Consider the following 27,493-nt stretch of genomic DNA (forward strand, 5'->3'; position numbering starts at 1 on the left):
GAGGTAAGGGAACACCACTGCACTGCTGGAGGTAGGGAAACAACACTGTACTGCTGGAGGTAGGGAAACAGCCCCGTACAGCTGGAGGTAAGTGAACAGCACTGTACTGCTGGAGGTAGGGAAACAACACTGCACTGCTGGAGGTATGGAAACAGCACTGTACTGCGGGGGGTAAGGAAACAGTACTGTATTGCTGGAGGCTAGGGAACAGCACTGTGCCGCTAGAGGTGAGGGAACAGCACTACTGCAGGAGGCAAGGGAACAGCACTGCACTGCTGGGGGTTAGGAAACAATACTGTGCTGCTGGAGGTAAGGGAACAGCACTGTGCTGCTGGAGGTTGGGAAACATCACTATGCTGCTGGAGGTAAGGAAACAGCACTGATCTGCTGGGGGTAAGGAAACAGCACTGTACTGCTGGAGGTAGGGAAACAACACTGCACTGCTGGAGGTAAGGGAACAGCACTGCACTGCTGGAGGTTAGAAAACAGCACTGCACTGCTGGAGGTTAGGAAACTGCACTGTACAGCTGGAGGTTAGGAAACAGCATTGTACTGCTGGAGGTTAGGAAACAGCACTGTGCTGCTGGAGGTTAGGAACCAGCACTGTGCTGCTGGAGGTTAGGAAACAGCACTGTACTGCTGGAGGTTAGGAAACAGCACTGTGCTGCTGGAGGTTAGGAAACAGCACTGTACTGCTGCAGGTTAGGAAACAGCACTGTGCTGCTGGATGTTAGGCAACAGCACTGTACTGCTGGAGTTTAGGAAACAGCACTGTGCTGCTGGAGGTTAGGAAACAGCACTGTACTGCTGGAGGTTAGGAAACAGCACTGTGCTGCTGGAGGTAAGGAAACAGCACTGATCTGCTGGAGGTAAGAAAACAGCACTGTACTGTTGGAGGTAAGGAAACAGCACTGATCTGCTGGAGGTAAGGAAACAGCACTGCACAGCTGGAGGTAGGGAAACAACACTGCACTGCTGGAAGTAGGGAAACAGCACTGCACTGCTGGAGGTAGGGAAACAGCACTGCACTGCTGGAGGTAAGGAAACAGCACAGCACTGCTGGAGGTAAGGAAACAGCACTGCACTGCTGGAGGTAGGGAAACAGCACTGTGCTGCTGGAGGTAAGGAAACACAACTGCACTCCTGGGGGTAGGGGAACAGCCCTGTACTGCTGGAGGTAGGGAAACAGCACTGTACTGCTGGAGGTAAGGAAACAGTACTGTGCTGCTGGAGGTAAGGAAACAGCATTGTGCTGCTGAAGGTAAGGAAACAGCACTGTACTGCTGGGGTTAGGGAAACATCACTGTACTGCTGGGGTTAGGGAAACAGCACTGTACTGCTAAAGGTTAGGGAATCAACACTGCACTGCTGGAGGTAAGGAAACAGCACTGTGCTGCTGGAGGTTGGGAAACAGCACTGTACTGCTGGGGGTTCGGAAACACCACTGTACTGCTGGAGGTAAGGAAACAAGCACTGTACTGCTGGGGTTAGGGAAATAGCACTGTACTCCTGTGGTTAGGGAAACAGCACTGCACTGCTGGGGGTAAGGAAACAGCACTGTACTTCTGGGGGTAAGGAAACAGCACTGTGCTGCTGGGGGTAAGGAAACAGCACTGTACTGCTGGAGGTTAGGAAACAGTACTGTGCTGCTGGAGGTAAGGGAACAACACTGTACTGCTGGAGGTAAGGAAACAGCACTGTACTGCTGGAGGTAAGGAAACAGTACTGTGCTGCTGGAGGTAAGGGAACAGCACTGTGCTGCTGGAGGTAAGGAAACAGTACTGTGCTGATGGAGGTAAGGAAACAGCACTGTACTGCTGGAGGTAAAGAAACAGCACTGTACTGCTGGGGTTAGGGAAACAGCACTGTGCTGCTGGAGGTAAGGAAACAGCACTGTACTGCTGGAGGTAAGGAAACAGCACTGTACTGCTGGGGTTAGAGAAACAGCACTGTACTGCTGGGGTTAGGGAAACAGCACTGTACTGCGGGAGGTTATGGAAACAGCACTGTGCTGCTCGAGGTAACGAAACAGCACTGTACTGCTGGAGGTAAGGAAACAGTGCTGTGCTGCTCGAGGTTATGGAAACAGCACTGTGCTGCTGGAGGTTATGGAAACAGCACTGTGCTGCTGGAGGTTATGGAAACAGCACTGTGCTGCTGGAGGTAACGAAACAGCACTGTACTGCTGGAGGTAAGGAAACAGTGCTGTGCTGCTCGAGGTTAGGGAAACAGCACTGTGCTGCTGGAGGTTAGGAAACAGCACTGTACTTCTGGGGTTAGGGAAACAGCACTGTACTGCTGAAGGTTAGGGAATCAACACTGCACTGCTGAAGGTTAGGGAATCAACACTGCACTGCTGGAGGCAGGGAAACAGCAACGTACTTTTGGAGGTTAGGAAACAGCACTGTACTGCTGGAGGTTAGGAAACAGCACTGTACTGCTGGAGGTTGGTAAACAGCACTGTGCTGCTGGGGGCAGGGAAACAGCACTGTACTGCTGGGGGTTAGGGAACAACACTGCACTGCTGGAGGTTGGGAAACAGCACTGTACTGCTGGGGTTGTGGAAAGAGCACTGTACTGCTGGGGGTAGGGAAAAAGCACTGTACTGCTAGAGTTTAGGAAACACCACTGCACTGCTGGAGGTTAGGAAACAGCACTGTACTGCTGGAGGTAGGGAAACAGCCCTGTACTGCTGGAGGTAAGGGAACACCACTGCACTGCTGGAGGTAGGGAAACAACACAGTACTGCTGGAGGTAGGGAAACAGCCCTGTACTGCTGGAGGTAATGGAACACCACTGCACTGCTGGAGGTAGGGAAACACCACTGTACTGCTGGAGGTAGGGAAACAACACTGTACTGCTGGATGTAAGGAAATACCCCCGTACAGCTGAAGGTAAGGGAACAGCACTGTACTGCTGGAGGTAGGGAAACAACACTGCACTGATGGAGGTAAGGAAACAGCACTGTACTGCTGGGGGTAAGGAAACAGTACTGTGCTGCTGGAGGTAAGGGAACAGCACTGTGCTGCTGGAGGTAAGGGAACAGCACTGTGCTGCTGGAGGTTAGGAAACAGCACTGTGCTGCTGGAGGTTAGGAAACAGCACTGTGCTGCTGGATGTTAGGAAACAGCACTGTACTGCTGGAGGTTTGGAAACAGCACTGTACTGCTGGAGTTAGGGAAACAGCACTGTACTGCTGGGGGTAAGGATTCAGCACTGTGCTGCTGGAGGTAGGGAAACAGCACTGTACTGTTGAAGCTAAGGAAACAGCAATGTGCTGCTGGGGGTAAAGAAACAGCAGTGTGCTGCTGGAGTTAGGGAAACAGCACTGCACTGCCTGAGGTAAGGAAACAGCACTGTGCTGCTGGATGTAAGGGAACAGCACTGTGCTGCTGGAGGTAAGGGAACAGCACTGTACTGCTGGAGGTAAGGAAACAGCACTGTACTGCTGGAGGTAATGAAACAGTACTGTGCTGCTGGAGGTAAGGGAACAGCACTGTGCTGGTGGAGGTAAGGAAACAGTACTGTGCTGATGGAGGTAAGGGAACAGCACTGTGCTGCTGGAGGTAAGGAAACAGCACTGTACTGCTGGAGGTAAAGAAACAGCACTGTACTGCTGGGGGTAGGGAAACAGCACTGTACTGCGGGAGGTAGGGAAACAGTACTGTGCTGCTGGAGGTTATGGAAACAGCACTGTGCTGGAGGTAACGAAACAGCACTGTACTGCTGGAGGTAAGGAAACAGTACTGTGCTGCTCGAGGTGAGGGAAACAGCACTGTGCTGTTGGAGGTTAGGGAAACAGCACTGTGCTGCTGGAGGTTAGGGAAACAGCCCTGTACTGCTGGGGTTAGGGAAACAGCACTGTACTGCTGAAGGTTAGGGAATCAACACTGCACCGCTGGAGGTAAGGAAACAGCACTTTACTGCTGAAGGTTAGGGAAACAACACTGCACTGCTGGATGTAAGGAAACAGCACCGTACTGCTGGAGGTTAGGAAACAGCCCTGTACTGCTGTGGGTAGGGAAACAGCACTGTACTGCTGGGGGTTAGGAAACAACACTGCACTGCTGGAGGTTGGGAAACAGCACTGTGCTGCTGGGGGTAGGGAAACAGCACTGTACTGCTGGGGATTAGGGAACAACACTGCACTGCTGGATTTTGGGAAACAGCACTGCACTGCTGGAGGTTAGGAAACAGCACTGTTCTGCTGGAGGTTAGGAAACAGCACTGTACTGCTGGAGGTAAGGAAACAGCACTGTACTGCTGGGGTTAGAGAAACAGCACTGTACTGCTGGGGTTAGGGAAACAGCACTGTACTGCGGGAGGTTATGGAAACAGCACTGTGCTGCTCGAGGTAACGAAACAGCACTGTACTGCTGGAGGTAAGGAAACAGTGCTGTGCTGCTCGAGGTTAGGGAAACAGCACTGTGCTGCTGGAGGTTATGGAAACAGCACTGTGCTGCTGGAGGTTATGGAAACAGCACTGTGCTGCTGGAGGTAACGAAACAGCACTGTACTGCTGGAGGTAAGGAAACAGTGCTGTGCTGCTCGAGGTTAGGGAAACAGCACTGTGCTGCTGGAGGTTAGGAAACAGCACTGTACTTCTGGGGTTAGGGAAACAGCACTGTACTGCTGAAGGTTAGGGAATCAACACTGCACTGCTGAAGGTTAGGGAATCAACACTGCACTGCTGGAGGCAGGGAAACAGCAACGTACTTTTGGAGGTTAGGAAACAGCACTGTCCTGCTGGAGGTTAGGAAACAGCACTGTACTGCTGGAGGTTGGTAAACAGCACTGTGCTGCTGGGGGCAGGGAAACAGCACTGTACTGCTGGGGGTTAGGGAACAACACTGCACTGCTGGAGGTTGGGAAACAGCACTGTACTGCTGGGGTTGTGGAAAGAGCACTGTACTGCTGGGGGTAGGGGAAAAGCACTGTACTGCTAGAGTTTAGGAAACACCACTGCACTGCTGGAGGTTAGGAAACAGCACTGTACTGCTGGAGGTAGGGAAACAGCCCTGTACTGCTGGAGGTAAGGGAACACCACTGCACTGCTGGAGGTAGGGAAACAACACAGTACTGCTGGAGGTAGGGAAACAGCCCTGTACTGCTGGAGGTAATGGAACACCACTGCACTGCTGGAGGTAGGGAAACACCACTGTACTGCTGGAGGTAGGGAAACAACACTGTACTGCTGGATGTAAGGAAATACCCCCGTACAGCTGAAGGTAAGGGAACAGCACTGTACTGCTGGAGGTAGGGAAACAACACTGCACTGATGGAGGTAAGGAAACAGCACTGTACTGCTGGGGGTAAGGAAACAGTACTGTGCTGCTGGAGGTAAGGGAACAGCACTGTGCTGCTGGAGGTAAGGGAACAGCACTGTGCTGCTGGAGGTTAGGAAACAGCACTGTGCTGCTGGAGGTTAGGAAACAGCACTGTGCTGCTGGAGGTTAGGAAACAGCACTGTACTGCTGGAGGTTTGGAAACAGCACTGTACTGCTGGAGTTAGGGAAACAGCACTGTACTGCTGGGGGTAAGGATTCAGCACTGTGCTGCTGGAGGTAGGGAAACAGCACTGTACTGTTGAAGCTAAGGAAACAGCAATGTGCTGCTGGGGGTAAAGAAACAGCAGTGTGCTGCTGGAGTTAGGGAAACAGCACTGCACTGCCTGAGGTAAGGAAACAGCACTGTGCTGCTGGATGTAAGGGAACAGCACTGTGCTGCTGGAGGTAAGGGAACAGCACTGTACTGCTGGAGGTAAGGAAACAGCACTGTACTGCTGGAGGTAATGAAACAGTACTGTGCTGCTGGAGGTAAGGGAACAGCACTGTGCTGGTGGAGGTAAGGAAACAGTACTGTGCTGATGGAGGTAAGGGAACAGCACTGTGCTGCTGGAGGTAAGGAAACAGCACTGTACTGCTGGAGGTAAAGAAACAGCACTGTACTGCTGGGGGTAGGGAAACAGCACTGTACTGCGGGAGGTAGGGAAACAGTACTGTGCTGCTGGAGGTTATGGAAACAGCACTGTGCTGGAGGTAACGAAACAGCACTGTACTGCTGGAGGTAAGGAAACAGTACTGTGCTGCTCGAGGTGAGGGAAACAGCACTGTGCTGTTGGAGGTTAGGGAAACAGCACTGTGCTGCTGGAGGTTAGGGAAACAGCCCTGTACTGCTGGGGTTAGGGAAACAGCACTGTACTGCTGAAGGTTAGGGAATCAACACTGCACCGCTGGAGGTAAGGAAACAGCACTTTACTGCTGAAGGTTAGGGAAACAACACTGCACTGCTGGATGTAAGGAAACAGCACCGTACTGCTGGAGGTTAGGAAACAGCCCTGTACTGCTGTGGGTAGGGAAACAGCACTGTACTGCTGGGGGTTAGGAAACAACACTGCACTGCTGGAGGTTGGGAAACAGCACTGTGCTGCTGGGGGTAGGGAAACAGCACTGTACTGCTGGGGATTAGGGAACAACACTGCACTGCTGGATTTTGGGAAACAGCACTGCACTGCTGGAGGTTAGGAAACAGCACTGTTCTGCTGGAGGTTAGGAAACAGCACTGCACTGCTGGAGGTAAGGGAACAGCACTGCACTGCTGGAGGTTAGAAAACAGCACTGCACTGCTGGAGGTTAGGAAACAGCACTGTGCTGCTGGAGGTTAGGAAACAGCACTGTGCTGCTGGAGGTTAGGAAACAGCACTGTACTGCTGGAGGTTAGGAAACAGCACTGTGCTGCTGGAGGTTAGGAAACAGCACTGTACTGCTGGAGTTTAGGAAACAGCACTGTGCTGCTGGAGGTTAGGAAACAGCACTGCACTGCTGGAGTTTAGGAAACAGCACTGTGCTGCTGGAGGTTAGGAAACAGCACTGTACTGCTGGAGGTTTCGGAAACAGCACTGTGCTGCTGGAGGTAAGGAAACAGCACTGATCTGCTGGAGGTAAGGAAACAGCGCTGTACTGCTGGAGGTCAGGAAACAGCACTGATCTGCTGGAGGTAAGGAAACAGCGCTGTACTGCTGGAGGTCAGGAAACAGCACGGATCTGCTGGAGGTAAGGAAACAGCACTGCACTGCTGGAAGTAGGGAAACAGCACTGCACTGCTGGAGGTAGGGAAACAGCACTGCACTGCTGGAGGTGAGGAAACAGCACTGTGCTGCTGGATGTAAGGGAACAGCACTGTGCTGCTGGAGGTAAGGGAACAGCACTGTACTGCTGGAGGTAAGGAAACAGCACTGTAATGCTGGAGGTAAGGAAAGAGTACTGTGCTGCTGGAGGTAAGGGAACAGCACTGTGCTGCTGGAGGTAAGAAAATAGTACTGTGCTGATGGAGGTAAGGGTACAGCACTGTGCTGCTGGAGGTAAGGAAACAGCACTGTACTGCTGGAGGTAAAGAAACAGCACTGTACTGCTGGGGGTAGGGAAACAGCACTGTGCTGCTGGAGGTTATGGAAACAGCACTGTGCTGGAGGTAACGAAACAGCACTGTGCTGCTGGAGGTAAGGAAACAGTACTGTGCTGCTCGAGGTTAGGGAAACAGCACTGTGCTGCTGGAGGTTAGGGAAACAGCACTGTGCTGCTGGAGGTTCGGGAAACAGCACTGTGCTGCTGGAGGTTTGGGAAACAGCCCTGTACTGCTGGGGTTAGGGAAACAGCACTGTGCTGCTGGAGGTTAGGGAAACAGCACTGTGCTGCTGGAGGTTAGGGAAACAGCACTGTACTGCTGAAGGTTAGGGAATCAACACTGCACTGCTGGAGGTAAGGAAACAGCACTGTACTGCTGAAGGTTAGGGAAACAACACTGCACTGCTGGAGGTAAGGAAACAGCACCGTACTGTTGGAGGTAAGGAAACAGCACTGTACTGTTGGAGGTTAGGAAACAGCACTGTACTGCTGGAGGTTAGGAAACAGCACTGTACTGCTGGAGGTTAGGAAACAGCCCTGTACTGCTGGGGGTAGGGAAACAGCACTGTACTGCTGGGGGTTAGGAAACAACACTGCACTGCTGGAGGTTGGGAAACAGCACTGTGCTGCTGGAGGTTAGGAAACAGCACTGTACTGCTGGGGGTTAGGGAACAACACTGCACTGCTGGAGGTTAGGAAATAGCACTGCACTGCTGGAGGTTAGGAAACAACACTGCACTGCTAGAGGTTTGGAATCACCACTGCGCTGCTGGAGGTTAGGAAACAGCACTGTACTGCTGGAGGTAGGGAAACAGCCCTGTACTGCTGGAGGTAAGGGAACACCACTGCACTGCTGGAGGTAGGGAAACAACACTGTACTGCTGGAGGTAGGGAAACAGCCCTGTACTGCTGGAGGTAATGGAACACCACTGCACTGCTGGAGGTAGGGAAACACCACTGCACTGCTGGAGGTAGGGAAACAACACTGTACTCCTGGAGGTAGGGAAACAGCCCCGTACAGCTGGAGGTAAGTGAACAGCACTGTACTGCTGGAGGTAGGGAAACAACACTGCACTGCTGGAGGTATGGAAACAGCACTGTACTGCTGGAGGTTAGGGAACAGCACTCTACTGCTGGAGGTAAGGGAACAGCACTGTATTGCTGGAGGTTAGGGAACAGCACTGTGCCGCTAGAGGTGAGGGAACAGCACTACTGCAGGAGGCAAGGGAACAGCACTGCACTGCTGGGGGTTAGGAAACAATACTGTGCTGCTGGAGGTAAGGGAACAGCACTGTGCTGCTGGAGGTTGGGAAACATCACTATGCTGCTGGAGGTAAGGAAACAGCACTGATCTGCTAGGGGTAAGGAAACAGCACTGTACTGCTGGAGGTAGGGAAACAACACTGCAGTGCTGGAGGTAAGGGAACAGCACTGCACTGCTGGAGGTTAGAAAACAGCACTGCACTGCTGGAGGTTAGTAAACTGCACTGTACAGCTGGAGGTTAGGAAACAGCATTGTACTGCTGGAGGTTAGGAAACAGCACTGTGCTGCTGGAGGTTAGGAAACAGCACTGTGCTGCTGGAGGTTAGGAAACAGCACTGTACTGCTGGAGGTTAGGAAACAGCACTGTACTGCTGCAGGTTAGGAAACAGCACCGTGCTGCTGGATGTTAGGCAACAGCACTGTACTGCTGGAGTTTAGGAAACAGCACTGTGCTGCTGGAGGTTAGGAAACAGCACTGTACTGCTGGAGGTTAGGAAACAGCACTGTGCTGCTGGAGGTAAGGAAACAGCACTGATCTGCTGGAGGTAAGGAAACAGCACTGTACTGCTGGAGGTAAGGAAACAGCACTGATCTGCTGGAGGTAAGGAAACAGCACTGCACAGCTGGAGGTAGGGAAACAGCACTGCACTGCTGGAGGTAAGGAAACAGCACTGCACAGCTGGAGGTAGGGAAACAGCACTGCACTGCTGGAGGTAGGGAAACAGCACTGCACTGCTGGAGGTAAGGAAACAGCACAGCACTACTGGAGGTAAGGAAACAGCACTGCACTGCTGGAGGTAGGGAAACAGCACTGTACTGCTGGGGGTAGGGAAACATAACTGCACTGCTGGGGGTAGGGGAACAGCCCTGTACTGCTGGAGGTAGGGAAACAGCACTGTACTGCTGGAGGTAAGGAAACAGTACTGTGCTGCTGGAGGTAAGGAAACAGCACTGTGCTGCTGAAGGTAAGGAAACAGCACTGTACTGCTGGGGTTAGGGAAACATCACTGTACTGCTGAAGGTTAGGGAATCAACACTGCACTGCTGGAGGTAAGGAAACAGCACTGTGCTGCTGGAGGTTGGGAAACAGCACTGTACTGCTTGGGGTTCGGAAACACCACTGTACTGCTGGAGGTAAGGAAACAAGCACTGTACTGCTGGGGTTAGGGAAATAGCACTGTACTCCTGGGGTTAGGGAAACAGCACTGCACTGCTGGGGGTAAGGAAACAGCACTGTACTTCTGGGGGTAAGGAAACAGCACTGTGCTGCTGGGGGTAAGGAAACAGCACTGTACTGCTGGAGGTTAGGAAACAGTACTGTACTGCTGGGGTTAGGGAAACAGCACTGTGCTGCTGGAGGTAAGGAAACAGCACTGTACTGCTGGAGGTTAGGAAACAGCCCTGTACTGCTGTGGGTAGGGAAACAGCACTGTACTGCTGGGGGTTAGGAAACAACACTGCACTGCTGGAGGTTGGGAAACAGCACTGTGCTGCTGGGGGTAGGGAAACAGCACTGTACTGCTGGGGATTAGGGAACAACACTGCACTGCTGGATTTTGGGAAACAGCACTGCACTGCTGGAGGTTAGGAAACAGCACTGTTCTGCTGGAGGTTAGGAAACAGCACTGCACTGCTGGAGGTAAGGGAACAGCACTGCACTGCTGGAGGTTAGAAAACAGCACTGCACTGCTGGAGGTTAGGAAACAGCACTGTGCTGCTGGAGGTTAGGAAACAGCACTGTGCTGCTGGAGGTTAGGAAACAGCACTGTACTGCTGGAGGTTAGGAAACAGCACTGTGCTGCTGGAGGTTAGGAAACAGCACTGTACTGCTGGAGTTTAGGAAACAGCACTGTGCTGCTGGAGGTTAGGAAACAGCAGTGTGCTGCTGGAGGTAAGGAAACAGCACTGATCTGCTGGAGGTAAGGAAACAGCGCTGTACTGCTGGAGGTCAGGAAACAGCACGGATCTGCTGGAGGTAAGGAAACAGCACTGCACTGCTGGAGGTAGGGAAACAACACTGCACTGCTGGAAGTAGGGAAACAGCACTGCACTGCTGGAGGTAGGGAAACAGCACTGCACTGCTGGAGGTGAGGAAACAGCACTGTGCTGCTGGATGTAAGGGAACAGCACTGTGCTGCTGGAGGTAAGGGAACAGCACTGTACTGCTGGAGGTAAGGAAACAGCACTGTAATGCTGGAGGTAAGGAAACAGTACTGTGCTGCTGGAGGTAAGGGAACAGCACTGTGCTGCTGGAGGTAAGAAAATAGTACTGTGCTGATGGAGGTAAGGGAACAGCACTGTGCTGCTGGAGGTAAGGAAACAGCACTGTACTGCTGGAGGTAAAGAAACAGCACTGTACTGCTGGGGGTAGGGAAACAGCACTGTGCTGCTGGAGGTTATGGAAACAGCACTGTGCTGGAGGTAACGAAACAGCACTGTGCTGCTGGAGGTAAGGAAACAGTACTGTGCTGCTCGAGGTTAGGGAAACAGCACTGTGCTGCTGGAGGTTAGGGAAACAGCACTGTGCTGCTGGAGGTTCGGGAAACAGCACTGTGCTGCTGGAGGTTTGGGAAACAGCCCTGTACTGCTGGGGTTAGGGAAACAGCACTGTGCTGCTGGAGGTTAGGGAAACAGCACTGTGCTGCTGGAGGTTAGGGAAACAGCACTGTACTGCTGAAGGTTAGGGAATCAACACTGCACTGCTGGAGGTAAGGAAACAGCACTGTACTGCTGAAGGTTAGGGAAACAACACTGCACTGCTGGAGGTAAGGAAACAGCACCGTACTGTTGGAGGTAAGGAAACAGCACTGTACTGTTGGAGGTTAGGAAACAGCACTGTACTGCTGGAGGTTAGGAAACAACACTGTACTGCTGGAGGTTAGGAAACAGCCCTGTACTGCTGGGGGTAGGGAAACAGCACTGTACTGCTGGGGGTTAGGAAACAACACTGCACTGCTGAAGGTTGGGAAACAGCACTGTGCTGCTGGAGGTTAGGAAACAGCACTGTACTGCTGGGGGTTAGGGAACAACACTGCACTGCTGGAGGTTAGGAAATAGCACTGCACTGCTGGAGGTTAGGAAACAACACTGCACTGCTAGAGGTTTGGAATCACCACTGCGCTGCTGGAGGTTAGGAAACAGCACTGTACTGCTGGAGGTAGGGAAACAGCCCTGTACTGCTGGAGGTAAGGGAACACCACTGCACTGCTGGAGGTAGGGAAACAACACTGTACTGCTGGAGGTAGGGAAACAGCCCTGTACTGCTGGAGGTAATGGAACACAACTGCACTGCTGGAGGTAGGGAAACACCACTGCACTGCTGGAGGTAGGGAAACAACACTGTACTCCTGGAGGTAGGGAAACAGCCCCGTACAGCTGGAGGTAAGTGAACAGCACTGTACTGCTGGAGGTAGGGAAACAACACTGCACTGCTGGAGGTATGGAAACAGCACTGTACTGCTGGGGGTAAGGGAACAGCACTGTATTGCTGGAGGTTAGGGAACAGCACTGTGCCGCTAGAGGTGAGGGAACAGCACTACTGCAGGAGGCAAGGGAACAGCACTGCACTGCTGGGGGTTAGGAAACAATACTGTGCTGCTGGAGGTAAGGGAACAGCACTGTGCTGCTGGAGGTTGGGAAACATCACTATGCTGCTGGAGGTAAGGAAACAGCACTGATCTGCTAGGGGTAAGGAAACAGCACTGTACTGCTGGAGGTAGGGAAACAACACTGCAGTGCTGGAGGTAAGGGAACAGCACTGCACTGCTGGAGGTTAGAAAACAGCACTGCACTGCTGGAGGTTAGTAAACTGCACTGTACAGCTGGAGGTTAGGAAACAGCATTGTACTGCTGGAGGTTAGGAAACAGCACTGTGCTGCTGGAGGTTAGGAAACAGCACTGTGCTGCTGGAGGTTAGGAAACAGCACTGTACTGCTGGAGGTTAGGAAACAGCACTGTACTGCTGCAGGTTAGGAAACAGCACCGTGCTGCTGGATGTTAGGCAACAGCACTGTACTGCTGGAGTTTAGGAAACAGCACTGTGCTGCTGGAGGTTAGGAAACAGCACTGTACTGCTGGAGGTTAGGAAACAGCACTGTGCTGCTGGAGGTAAGGAAACAGCACTGATCTGCTGGAGGTAAGGAAACAGCACTGTACTGCTGGAGGTAAGGAAACAGCACTGATCTGCTGGAGGTAAGGAAACAGCACTGCACAGCTGGAGGTAGGGAAACAGCACTGCACTGCTGGAGGTAAGGAAACAGCACTGCACAGCTGGAGGTAGGGAAACAGCACTGCACTGCTGGAGGTAGGGAAACAGCACTGCACTGCTGGAGGTAAGGAAACAGCACAGCACTACTGGAGGTAAGGAAACAGCACTGCACTGCTGGAGGTAGGGAAACAGCACTGTACTGCTGGGGGTAGGGAAACATAACTGCACTGCTGGGGGTAGGGGAACAGCCCTGTACTGCTGGAGGTAGGGAAACAGCACTGTACTGCTGGAGGTAAGGAAACAGTACTGTGCTGCTGGAGGTAAGGAAACAGCACTGTGCTGCTGAAGGTAAGGAAACAGCACTGTACTGCTGGGGTTAGGGAAACATCACTGTACTGCTGGGGTTAGGGAAACAGCACTGTACTGCTGAAGGTTAGGGAATCAACACTGCACTGCTGGAGGTAAGGAAACAGCACTGTGCTGCTGGAGGTTGGGAAACAGCACTGTACTGCTTGGGGTTCGGAAACACCACTGTACTGCTGGAGGTAAGGAAACAAGCACTGTACTGCTGGGGTTAGGGAAATAGCACTGTACTCCTGGGGTTAGGGAAACAGCACTGCACTGCTGGGGGTAAGGAAACAGCACTGTACTTCTGGGGGTAAGGAAACAGCACTGTGCTGCTGGGGGTAAGGAAACAGCACTGTACTGCTGGAGGTTAGGAAACAGTACTGTACTGCTGGGGTTAGGGAAACAGCACTGTGCTGCTGGAGGTAAGGAAACAGCACTGTACTGCTGGGGTTAGAGAAACAGCACTGTACTGCTGGGGTTAGGGAAACAGCACTGTACTGCGGGAGGTTATGGAAACAGCACTGTGCTGCTGGAGGTAACGAAACAGCACTGTGCAGCTGGGGGTAGGGAAACAGCACTGTACTGCTGGGGATTAGGGAACAACACTGCACTGCTGGATTTTGGGAAACAGCACTGCACTGCTGGAGGTTAGGAAACAGCACTGTTCTGCTGGAGGTTAGGAAACAGCACTGCACTGCTGGAGGTAAGGGAACAGCACTGCACTGCTGGAGGTTAGAAAACAGCACTGCACTGCTGGAGGTTAGGAAACAGCACTGTGCTGCTGGAGGTTAGGAAACAGCACTGTGCTGCTGGAGGTTAGGAAACAGCACTGTACTGCTGGAGGTTAGGAAACAGCACTGTGCTGCTGGAGGTTAGGAAACAGCACTGTACTGCTGGAGGTTTGGAAACAGCACTGTACTGCTGGAGTTTAGGAAACAGCACTGTGCTGCTGGAGGTTTGGAAACAGCACTGTACTGCTGGAGTTTAGGAAACAGCACTGTACTGCTGGAGGTTTGGAAACAGCACTGTACTGCTGGAGGTAAGGAAACAGCACTGTACTGCTGGAGGTTAGGAAACAGCACTGTACTGCTGGAGGTTTGGAAACAGCACTGTACTGCTGGAGTTTAGGAAACAGCACTGCACTGCTGGAGGTAAGGAAACAGCGCTGTACTGCTGGAGGTAAGGAAACAGCACGGATCTGCTGGACGTAAGGAAACAGCACTGCACTGCTGGAGGTAGGGAAACAACACTGCACTGCTGGAAGTAGGGAAACAGCACTGCACTGCTGGAGGTAGGGAAACAGCACTGCACTGCTGGAGGTGAGGAAACAGCACTGTGCTGCTGGATGTAAGGGAACAGCACTGTGCTGCTGGAGGTAAGGGAACAGCACTGTACTGCTGGAGGTAAGGAAACAGCACTGTAATGCTGGAGGTAAGGAAACAGTACTGTGCTGCTGGAGGTAAGGGAACAGCACTGTGCTGCTGGAGGTAAGAAAATAGTACTGTGCTGATGGAGGTAAGGGAACAGCACTGTGCTGCTGGAGGTAAGGAAACAGCACTGTACTGCTGGAGGTAAAGAAACAGCACTGTACTGCTGGGGGTAGGGAAACAGCACTGTGCTGCTGGAGGTTATGGAAACAGCACTGTGCTGGAGGTAACGAAACAGCACTGTGCTGCTGGAGGTAAGGAAACAGTACTGTGCTGCTCGAGGTTAGGGAAACAGCACTGTGCTGCTGGAGGTTAGGGAAACAGCACTGTGCTGCTGGAGGTTCGGGAAACAGCACTGTGCTGCTGGAGGTTTGGGAAACAGCCCTGTACTGCTGGGGTTAGGGAAACAGCACTGTGCTGCTGGAGGTTAGGGAAACAGCACTGTGCTGCTGGAGGTTAGGGAAACAGCACTGTACTGCTGAAGGTTAGGGAATCAACACTGCACTGCTGGAGGTAAGGAAACAGCACTGTACTGCTGAAGGTTAGGGAAACAACACTGCACTGCTGGAGGTAAGGAAACAGCACCGTACTGTTGGAGGTAAGGAAACAGCACTGTACTGTTGGAGGTTAGGAAACAGCACTGTACTGCTGGAGATTAGGAAACAGCACTGTACTGCTGGAGGTTAGGAAACAGCCCTGTACTGCTGGGGGTAGGGAAACAGCACTGTACTGCTGGGGGTTAGGAAACAACACTGCACTGCTGGAGGTTGGGAAACAGCACTGTGCTGCTGGAGGTTAGGAAACAGCACTGTACTGCTGGGGGTTAGGGAACAACACTGCACTGCTGGAGGTTAGGAAATAGCACTGCACTGCTGGAGGTTAGGAAACAACACTGCACTGCTAGAGGTTTGGAATCACCACTGCGCTGCTGGAGGTTAGGAAACAGCACTGTACTGCTGGAGGTAGGGAAACAGCCCTGTACTGCTGGAGGTAAGGGAACACCACTGCACTGCTGGAGGTAGGGAAACAACACTGTACTGCTGGAGGTAGGGAAACAGCCCTGTACTGCTGGAGGTAATGGAACACCACTGCACTGCTGGAGGTAGGGAAACACCACTGCACTGCTGGAGGTAGGGAAACAACACTGTACTCCTGGAGGTAGGGAAACAGCCCCGTACAGCTGGAGGTAAGTGAACAGCACTGTACTGCTGGAGGTAGGGAAACAACACTGCACTGCTGGAGGTATGGAAACAGCACTGTACTGCTGGGGGTAAGGAAACAGTACTGTACTGCTGGAGGTTAGGGAACAGCACTCTACTGCTGGAGGTAAGGGAACAGCACTGTATTGCTGGAGGTTAGGGAACAGCACTGTGCCGCTAGAGGTGAGGGAACAGCACTACTGCAGGAGGCGAGGGAACAGCACTGCACTGCTGGGGGTTAGGAAACAATACTGTGCTGCTGGAGGTAAGGGAACAGCACTGTGCTGCTGGAGGTTGGGAAACATCACTATGCTGCTGGAGGTAAGGAAACAGCACTGATCTGCTAGGGGTAAGGAAACAGCACTGTACTGCTGGAGGTAGGGAAACAACACTGCAGTGCTGGAGGTAAGGGAACAGCACTGCACTGCTGGAGGTTAGAAAACAGCACTGCACTGCTGGAGGTTAGTAAACTGCACTGTACAGCTGGAGGTTAGGAAACAGCATTGTACTGCTGGAGGTTAGGAAACAGCACTGTGCTGCTGGAGGTTAGGAAACAGCACTGTGCTGCTGGAGGTTAGGAAACAGCACTGTACTGCTGGAGGTTAGGAAACAGCACTGTACTGCTGCAGGTTAGGAAACAGCACCGTGCTGCTGGATGTTAGGCAACAGCACTGTACTGCTGGAGTTTAGGAAACAGCACTGTGCTGCTGGAGGTTAGGAAACAGCACTGTACTGCTGGAGGTTAGGAAACAGCACTGTGCTGCTGGAGGTAAGGAAACAGCACTGATCTGCTGGAGGTAAGGAAACAGCACTGTACTGCTGGAGGTAAGGAAACAGCACTGATCTGCTGGAGGTAAGGAAACAGCACTGCACAGCTGGAGGTAGGGAAACAGCACTGCACTGCTGGAGGTAAGGAAACAGCACTGCACTGCTGGAGGTAGGGAAACAGCACTGCACTGCTGGAGGTAAGGAAACAGCACAGCACTACTGGAGGTAAGGAAACAGCACTGCACTGCTGGAGGTAGGGAAACAGCACTGTACTGCTGGGGGTAGGGAAACATAACTGCACTGCTGGGGGTAGGGGAACAGCCCTGTACTGCTGGAGGTAGGGAAACAGCACTGTACTGCTGGAGGTAAGGAAACAGTACTGTGCTGCTGGAGGTAAGGAAACAGCACTGTGCTGCTGAAGGTAAGGAAACAGCACTGTACTGCTGGGGTTAGGGAAACATCACTGTACTGCTGGGGTTAGGGAAACAGCACTGTACTGCTGAAGGTTAGGGAATCAACACTGCACTGCTGGAGGTAAGGAAACAGCACTGTGCTGCTGGAGGTTGGGAAACAGCACTGTACTGCTTGGGGTTCGGAAACACCACTGTACTGCTGGAGGTAAGGAAACAAGCACTGTACTGCTGGGGTTAGGGAAATAGCACTGTACTCCTGGGGTTAGGGAAACAGCACTGCACTGCTGGGGGTAAGGAAACAGCACTGTACTTCTGGGGGTAAGGAAACAGCACTGTGCTGCTGGGGGTAAGGAAACAGCACTGTACTGCTGGAGGTTAGGAAACAGTACTGTACTGCTGGGGTTAGGGAAACAGCACTGTGCTGCTGGAGGTAAGGAAACAGCACTGTACTGCTGGGGTTAGAGAAACAGCACTGTACTGCTGGGGTTAGGGAAACAGCACTGTACTGCGGGAGGTTATGGAAACAGCACTGTGCTGCTGGAGGTAACGAAACAGCACTGTACTGCTGGAGGTAAGGAAACAGTGCTGTGCTGTTCGAGGTTAGGGAAACAGCACTGTGCTGCTGGAGGTTAGGGAAACAGCCCTGTACTTCTGGGGTGAGGGAAACAGCACTGTACTGCTGAAGGTTAGGTAATCAACACTGCACTGCTGAAGGTTAGGGAATCAACACTGCACTGCTGGAGGCAGGGAAACAGCAACGTACTGTTGGAGGTTAGGAAACAGCACTGTACTGCTGGAGGTTAGGAAACAGCACTGTACTGCTGGAGGTTGGTAAACAGCACTGTGCTGCTGGGGGCAGGGAAACAGCACTGTACTGCTGGGGGTTAGGGAACAACACTGCACTGCTGGAGGTTGGGAAACAGCACTGTACTGCTGGGGGTGTGGAAAGAGCACTGTACTGCTGGGGGTAGGGAAAAAGCACTGTACTGCTAGAGTTTAGGAAACACCACTGCACTGCTGGAGGTTAGGAAACAGCACTGTACTGCTGGAGGTAGGGAAACAGCCCTGTACTGCTGGAGGTAAGGGAACACCACTGCACTGCTGGAGGTAGGGAAACAACACAGTAATGCTGGAGGTAGGGAAACAGCCCTGTACTGCTGGAGGTAATGGAACACCACTGCACTGCTGGAGGTAGGGAAACACCACTGTACTGCTGGAGGTAGGGAAATAACACTGTACTGCTGGATGGAAGGAAATACCCCCGTACAGCTGGAGGTAAGGGAACAGCACTGTACTGCTGGAGGTAGGGAAACAACACTGCACTGATGGAGGTAAGGAAACAGCACTGTACTGCTGGGGGTAAGGAAACAGCACTGTGCTGCTGGAGGTTGGGAAACAACACTGTGCTGCTGGAGGTTGGGAAACAACACTGTGCTGCTGGGGTTAGGGAAACAGCACTGTATTGCTGGGGGTTCGGAAACACCACTGTACTGCTGGAGGTAAGGAAACAAGCACTGTACTGCTGGGGTTCGGGAAATAGCACTGTACTGCTGGGGTTAGGGAAACAGGACTGCACTGCTGGGGGTAAGATAACAGCACTGTACTTCTGGGGGTAAGGAAACAGCACTGTGCTGCTGGGGGTAAGGAAACAGCAATGTGCTGCTGGGGGTAAGGGAACAGCACTGTGCTGCTGGGGGTAAGGGAACAGCACTGTGCTGCTGGGAGTAAGGGAACAGCACTGTGCTGCTAGAGGTAAGGGAACAGCACTGTACTGCTGGAGGTTAGGAAACAGTACTGTGCTGCTGGAGGTAATGAAACAGCACTGTACTGCTGGGGGTTAGGGAACAACACTGCACTGCTGGAGGTTGGCAAACAGCACTGTACTGCTGGAGGTTTGGAAACAGCACTGTACTGCTGGAGGTTAGGAAACAGCACTGTACTGCTGGATGTAAGGAAACAGCACTGATCTGCTGGAGGTAAGGAAACAGCACTGTACTGCAGGAGGTCGGGAAACAACACTGCACTGCTGGAGGTCGGGAAACAGCACTGCACTGCAGGAGGTAGGGAAACAGCACTGTACTGCTGGAGATAAGGAAACAGCACTGTACTGCTGGAGGTAAGCAAACAGCACTGCACTGCTCGGGGTAGGGGAACAGCCCTGTACTGCTGGAGGTAGGGAAACAGCACTGTAATGCTGGAGGTAGGGAAACAGCACTGTACTGCTGGAGGTAGGGAAACAGCACTGTACTGCTGGAGGTAGGGAAACAGCACTGTACTGCTGGAGGTAGGGAAACAGCACTGTACTGCTGGAGGTAAGGAAACAGCACTGTACTGCTGGGGGTAAGGAAACAGTACTGTACTGCTGGAGGTTAGGGAACAGCACTGTACTGCTGGAGGTAAGGGAACAGCACTGTACTGCTGGAGGTTAGGGAACAGCACTGTGCTGCTGGAGGTAAGGGAACAGCACTACTGCAGGAGGCAAGGGAACAGCACTGCACTGCTGGGGGTTAGGAAACAATACTGTGCTGCTGGAGGTAAGGGAACAACACTGTGCTGCTGGAGGTTGGGAAACATCACTGTGCTGCTGGAGGTAAGGAAACAGCACTGATCTGCTGGAGGTAAGGAAACAGCACTGTACTGCTGGAGGTAGGGAAACAACACTGCACTGCTGGAGGTAAGGGAACAGCACTGCACTGCTGGAGGTTAGAAAACAGCACTGCACTGCTGGAGGTTAGGAAACTGCACTGTACCGCTGGAGGTAAGGAAACAGCACTGTACTGCTGGAGGTTAGGAAACAGCACTGTGCTGCTGGAGGTTAGGAAACAGCAGTGTGCTGCTGGAGGTTAGGAAACAGCACTGTACTGCTGGAGGTTAGGAAACAGCACTGTGCTGCTGGAGGTTAGGCAACAGCACTGCACTGCTGGAGTTTAGGAAACAGCACTGTGCTGCTGGAGGTTAGGAAACAGCACTGTACTGCTGGAGGTTAGGAAACAGCACTTATCTGCTGGAGGTAAGGAAACAGCACTGTACTGCTGGAGGCAAGGAAACAGCACTGATCTGCTGGAGGTCAGGAAACAGCACTGCACTGCTGGGGGTAGGGGAACAGCCCTGTACTGCTGGAGGTAGGGAAACAGCACTGTGCTGCTGGAGGTAAGGAAACAGTACTGTGCTGCTGGAGGTAAGGAAACAGCACTGTGCTGCTGAACGTAAGGAAACAGCACTGTACTGCTGGGGTTAGGGAAACATCACTGTAGTGCTGGGGTTAGGGAAACAGCACTGTACTGCTGAAGCGAAGGAAACAACGCTGTGCTGCTGGAGGTTGGGAAACAACACTGTGCTGCTGGGGTTAGGGAAACAGCACTGTATTGCTGGGGGTTCGGAAACACCACTGTACTGCTGGAGGTAAGGAAACAAGCACTGTACTGCTGGGGTTAGGGAAACAGCACTGTACTGCTGGGGTTAGGGAAACAGCACTGTACTGCTGGGGTTAGGGAAACAGCACTGCACTGCTGGGGGTATGATAACAGCACTGTACTTCTGGGGGTAAGGAAACAGCACTGTGCTGCTGGGGGTAAGGAAACAGCACTGTGCTGCTGGGGGTAAGGGAACAGCACTGTGCTGCTGGGGGTAAGGGAACATCACTGTGCTGCTGGGGGTAAGGGAACAGCACTGTGCTGCTAGAGGTAAGGGAACAGCACTGTACTACTGGAGGTTAGGAAACAGTACTGTGCTGCTGGAGGTAATGAAACAGCACTGTACTGCTGGGGGTTAGGGAACAACACTGCACTGCTGGAGGTTGGCAAACAGCACTGTACTGCTGGGGGTGTGGAAACAGCACTGTACTGCTGGGGGTGTGGAAACAGCCCTGGACTGCTGGAGGTAAGGGAACACCACTGCACTGCTGGAGGTAGGGAAACAACACTGTACTGCTGGAGGTTAGGAAACAGTTCTGTGCTGCTGGATGTAAGGGAACAGCACTGTGCTGCTGGAGGTAAGGGAACAGTACTGTGCTGATGGAGGTAAGGGAACAGCACTGTGCTGCTGGAGGTAAGGAAACAGCACTGTACTGCTGGAGGTAAAGAAACAGCACTGTACTGCTGGGGGTAGGGAAACAGCCCTGTACTGCTGGAGGTAAGGGAACACCACTGCACTGCTGGAGGTAGGGAAACAACACTGTACTGCTGGAGGTAGGGAAACAGCCCTGTACTGCTGGAGGTAATGGAACACCACTGCACTGCTGGAGGTAGGGAAACACCACTGTACTGCTGGAGGTAGGGAAACAACACTGCACTGCTGGAGGTAAGGAAACAGCACTGTACTGCTGGGGTTAGGGAAACAGCACTGTACTGCTGGGGTTAGGGAAACAGCACTGTACTGCTGGGGTTAGGGAAACAGCACTGCACTGCTGGGGGTAAGGAAACAGCACTGTACTTCTGGGGGTAAGGAAAAAGCACTGTGCTGCTGGGGGTAAGGAAACAGCACTGTACTTCTGGGGGTAAGGAAAAAGCACTGTGCTGCTGGGGGTAAGGGAACAGCACTGTGCTGCTGGAGGTAAGGGAACAGCACTGTACTGCTGGAGGTTAGGAAACAGTACTGTGCTGCTGGAGGTAAGGGAACAACACTGTACTGCTGGAGGTAAGGAAACAGTGCTGTACTGCCGGAGGTAAGGAAACAGTACTGTGCTGCTGGATGTAAGGGAACAGCACTGTGCTGCTGGAGGTAAGGAAACAATACTGTGCTGATGGAGGTAAGGGAACAGCACTGTGCTGCTGGAGGTAAGGGAACAGCACTGTACTGCTGGAGGTAAAGAAACAGCACTGTACTGCTGGGGTTAGGGAAACAGCACTGTACTGCGGGAGGTTATGGAAACAGCACTGTGCTGCTGGAGGTAACGAAACAGCACTGTACTGCTGGAGGTAAGGAAACAGTACTGTGCTGCTCGAGGTTAGGGAAACAGCACTGTGCTGCTGGAGGTTGGGAAACAGCCCTGTACTTCTGCGGTTAGGGAAACAGCACTGTACTGCTGAAGGTTAGGGAATCAACACTGCACTGCTGGAGGTAAGGAAACAGCACTGTACTGCTGAAGGTTAGGGAAACAACACTGCACTGCTGGAGGTAGGGAAACAGCAACGTACTGTTGGAGGTTAGGAAACAGCACTGTACTGCTGGAGGTTAGGAAACAGCACTGTACTGCTGGAGGTTAGGAAACAGCACTGTGCTGCTGGGGGTAGGGAAACAGCACTGTACTGCTGGGGGTAGGGAAACAGCACTGTACTGCTGGGGGTAGGGAAACAGCACTGTACTGCTGGGGGTTAGGGAACAACACTGCACTGCTGGAGGTTGGTAAACAGCACTGTACTGCTGGGGGTAGGGAAACAGCACTGTACTGCTAGAGTTTAGTAAACACCACTGCACTGCTGGAGGTTTGGAAACAGTACTGTGCTGCTGGAGGTAAGGGAACAGCACTGTGCTGCTGGAGGTTAGGAAACAGCACTGTACTGCTGGAGGTTTGGGAACAGCATTGTACTGCTGGAGGTTAGGAAACAGCACTGTACTGCTGGAGGTAAGTAAACAGCGCTGATCTGCTGGAGGTAAGGAAACAGCAATGTACTGCAGGAGGTCGGGAAACAACACTGCACTGCTGGAGGTCGGGAAACAGCACAGCACTGCAGGAGGTAGGGAAACAGCACTGTACTGCTGGAGATAAGGAAACAGCACTGTACTGCTGGAGGTAGGCAAACAGCACTGCACTGCTCGGGGTAGGGGAACAGCCCTGTACTGCTGGAGGTAGGGAAACAGCACTGTAGCTGGAGGTAGGGAAACAGCACTGTACTGCTGGAGGTAGGGAAACAGCACAGTACTGCTGGAGGTCGGGAAACAGCACTGTACTGCTGGAGGTCAGGAAACACTACTGTGCTGCTGGAGGTTAGGGAACAGCACTGTACTGCTGGAGGTAAGGGAACAGCACTGTACTGCTGGTGGTTAGGGAACAGCACTGTGCTGTTGGAGCTAAGGGAACAGCACTGTACTGGTGGAGGCAAGGGAAAAGCACTGCACTGCTGGGGGTTAGGAAACAGTACTGTGCTGCTGGAGGTAAGGGAACAGCACCGTGCTGCTGGAGGTTGGGAAACAGCACTGTGCTGCTGGAGGTAAGGAAACAGCACTGTACTGCTGGAGGTAAGGAAACAGCACTGTACTGCTGGACGTAGGGAAACAACACTGCACTGCAGGAGGCAAGGGAACAGCACTGCACTGCTGGGGGTTAGGAAACAATACTGTGCTGCTGGAGGTAAGGGAACAGCACTGTGCTGCTGGAGGTTGGGAAACATCACTATGCTGCTGGAGGTAAGGAAACAGCACTGATCTGCTGGGGGTAAGGAAACAGCACTGTACTGCTGGGGTTAGGGAAACAGCACTGTACTGCTGGGGTTAGGGAAACAGCACTGTACTGCTGGGGTTAGGGAAACAGCACTGCACTGCTGGGGGTAAGGAAACAGCACTGTACTTCTGGGGGTAAGGAAAAAGCACTGTGCTGCTGGGGGTAAGGAAACAGCACTGTACTTCTGGGGGTAAGGAAAAAGCACTGTGCTGCTGGGGGTAAGGGAACAGCACTGTGCTGCTGGAGGTAAGGGAACAGCACTGTACTGCTGGAGGTTAGGAAACAGTACTGTGCTGCTGGAGGTAAGGGAACAACACTGTACTGCTGGAGGTAAGGAAACAGTACTGTACTGCCGGAGGTAAGGAAACAGTACTGTGCTGCTGGATGTAAGGGAACAGCACTGTGCTGCTGGAGGTAAGGAAACAATACTGTGCTGATGGAGGTAAGGGAACAGCACTGTGCTGCTGGAGGTAAGGGAACAGCACTGTACTGCTGGAGGTAAAGAAACAGCACTGTACTGCTGGGGTTAGGGAAACAGCACTGTACTGCGGGAGGTTATGGAAACAGCACTGTGCTGCTGGAGGTAACGAAACAGCACTGTACTGCTGGAGGTAAGGAAACAGTACTGTGCTGCTCGAGGTTAGGGAAACAGCACTGTGCTGCTGGAGGTTGGGAAACAGCCCTGTACTTCTGCGGTTAGGGAAACAGCACTGTACTGCTGAAGGTTAGGGAATCAACACTGCACTGCTGGAGGTAAGGAAACAGCACTGTACTGCTGAAGGTTAGGGAAACAACACTGCACTGCTGGAGGTAGGGAAACAGCAACGTACTGTTGGAGGTTAGGAAACAGCACTGTACTGCTGGAGGTTAGGAAACAGCACTGTACTGCTGGAGGTTAGGAAACAGCACTGTGCTGCTGGGGGTAGGGAAACAGCACTGTACTGCTGGGGGTAGGGAAACAGCACTGTACTGCTGGGGGTTAGGGAACAACACTGCACTGCTGGAGGTTGGTAAACAGCACTGTACTGCTGGGGGTAGGGAAACAGCACTGTACTGCTAGAGTTTAGGAAACACCACTGCACTGCTGGAGGTTTGGAAACAGCACTGCGCTGCTGGAGGTAGGGAAACAGCCCTGTACTGCTGGAGGTAAGGGAACACCACTGCACTGCTGGAGGTAGGGAAACAACACTGTACAGCTGGAGGAAGGGAACATGCCTGTGCTGCTGGAGGTAATGGAATACCACTGCACTGCTGGAGGTAGGGAAACACCACTGTACTGCTGGAGGTAGGGAAACAACACTGTACTGCTGGAGGTAAGGAAACAGCCCCGTACAGCTGGAGGTAAGGGAACAGCACTGTACTGCTGGGGCTAAGGAAAAAGTACTGTGCTGCTGGAGGTAAGGGAACAGCACTGTGCTGCTGGAGGTAAGGGAACAGTACTGTGCTGCTGGAGGTAAGGGAACAGCACTGTGCTGCTGGAGGTTAGGAAACAGCACTGTACTGCTGGAGGTTTGGAAACAGCATTGTACTGCTGGAGGTTAGGAAACAGCACTGTACTGCTGGAGGTAAGTAAACAGCGCTGATCTGCTGGAGGTAAGGAAACAGCAATGTACTGCAGGAGGTCGGGAAACAACACTGCACTGCTGGAGGTCGGGAAACAGCACAGCACTGCAGGAGGTAGGGAAACAGCACTGTACTGCTGGAGATAAGGAAACAGCACTGTACTGCTGGAGGTAGGCAAACAGCACTGCACTGCTCGGGGTAGGGGAACAGCCCTGTACTTCTGGAGGTAGGGAAACAGCACTGTAGCTGGAGGTAGGGAAACAGCACTGTACTGCTGGAGGTAGGGAAACAGCACAGTACTGCTGGAGGTCGGGAAACAGCACTGTACTGCTGGAGGTCAGGAAACACTACTGTGCTGCTGGAGGTTAGGAAACAGCACTGTACTGCTGGGGGTTAGGGAACAACACTGCACTGCTGGAGGTTAGGAAATAGCACTGCACTGCTGGAGGTTAGGAAACAACACTGCACTGCTAGAGGTTTGGAATCACCACTGCGCTGCTGGAGGTTAGGAAACAGCACTGTACTGCTGGAGGTAGGGAAACAGCCCTGTACTGCTGGAGGTAAGGGAACACCACTGCACTGCTGGAGGTAGGGAAACAACACTGTACTGCTGGAGGTAGGGAAACAGCCCTGTACTGCTGGAGGTAATGGAACACCACTGCACTGCTGGAGGTAGGGAAACACCACTGCACTGCTGGAGGTAGGGAAACAACACTGTACTCCTGGAGGTAGGGAAACAGCCCCGTACAGCTGGAGGTAAGTGAACAGCACTGTACTGCTGGAGGTAGGGAAACAACACTGCACTGCTGGAGGTATGGAAACAGCACTGTACTGCTGGGGGTAAGGAAACAGTACTGTACTGCTGGAGGTTAGGGAACAGCACTCTACTGCTGGAGGTAAGGGAACAGCACTGTATTGCTGGAGGTTAGGGAACAGCACTGTGCCGCTAGAGGTGAGGGAACAGCACTACTGCTAAGGCAAGGGAACAGCACTGCACTGCTGGGGGTTAGGAAACAATACTGTGCTGCTGGAGGTAAGGGAACAGCACTGTGCTGCTGGAGGTTGGGAAACATCACTATGCTGCTGGAGGTAAGGAAACAGCACTGATCTGCTAGGGGTAAGGAAACAGCACTGTACTGCTGGAGGTAGGGAAACAACACTGCAGTGCTGGAGGTAAGGGAACAGCACTGCACTGCTGGAGGTTAGAAAACAGCACTGCACTGCTGGAGGTTAGTAAACTGCACTGTACAGCTGGAGGTTAGGAAACAGCATTGTACTGCTGGAGGTTAGGAAACAGCACTGTGCTGCTGGAGGTTAGGAAACAGCACTGTGCTGCTGGAGGTTAGGAAACAGCACTGTACTGCTGGAGGTTAGGAAACAGCACTGTACTGCTGCAGGTAAGGAAACAGCACCGTGCTGCTGGATGTTAGGCAACAGCACTGTACTGCTGGAGTTTAGGAAACAGCACTGTGCTGCTGGAGGTTAGGAAACAGCACTGTACTGCTGGAGGTTAGGAAACAGCACTGTGCTGCTGGAGGTAAGGAAACAGCACTGATCTGCTGGAGGTAAGGAAACAGCACTGTACTGCTGGAGGTAAGGAAACAGCACTGATCTGCTGGAGGTAAGGAAACAGCACTGCACAGCTGGAGGTAGGGAAACAGCACTGCACTGCTGGAGGTCAGGAAACAGCACTGCACAGCTGGAGGTAGGGAAACAGCACTGCACTGCTGGAGGTAGGGAAACAGCACTGCACTGCTGGAGGTAAGGAAACAGCACAGCACTACTGGAGGTAAGGAAACAGCACTGCACTGCTGGAGGTAGGGAAACAGCACTGTACTGCTGGGGGTAGGGAAACATAACTGCACTGCTGGGGGTAGGGGAACAGCCCTGTACTGCTGGAGGTAGGGAAACAGCACTGTACTGCTGGAGGTAAGGAAACAGTACTGTGCTGCTGGAGGTAAGGAAACAGCACTGTGCTGCTGAAGGTAAGGAAACAGCACTGTACTGCTGGGGTTAGGGAAACATCACTGTACTGCTGGGGTTAGGGAAACAGCACTGTACTGCTGAAGGTTAGGGAATCAACACTGCACTGCTGGAGGTAAGGAAACAGCACTGTGCTGCTGGAGGTTGGGAAACAGCACTGTACTGCTTGGGGTTCGGAAACACCACTGTACTGCTGGAGGTAAGGAAACAAGCACTGTACTGCTGGGGTTAGGGAAATAGCACTGTACTCCTGGGGTTAGGGAAACAGCACTGCACTGCTGGGGGTAAGGAAACAGCACTGTACTTCTGGGGGTAAGGAAACAGCACTGTGCTGCTGGGGGTAAGGAAACAGCACTGTACTGCTGGAGGTTAGGAAACAGTACTGTACTGCTGGGGTTAGGGAAACAGCACTGTGCTGCTGGAGGTAAGGAAACAGCACGGTACTGCTGGGGTTAGAGAAACAGCACTGTACTGCTGGGGTTAGGGAAACAGCACTGTACTGCGGGAGGTTATGGAAACAGCACTGTGCTGCTGGAGGT

This window comes from Scyliorhinus torazame, chromosome 9 (genome assembly GCF_047496885.1).
Source record: "Scyliorhinus torazame isolate Kashiwa2021f chromosome 9, sScyTor2.1, whole genome shotgun sequence".
In the NCBI taxonomy this organism is placed as follows: domain Eukaryota; kingdom Metazoa; phylum Chordata; class Chondrichthyes; order Carcharhiniformes; family Scyliorhinidae; genus Scyliorhinus; species Scyliorhinus torazame.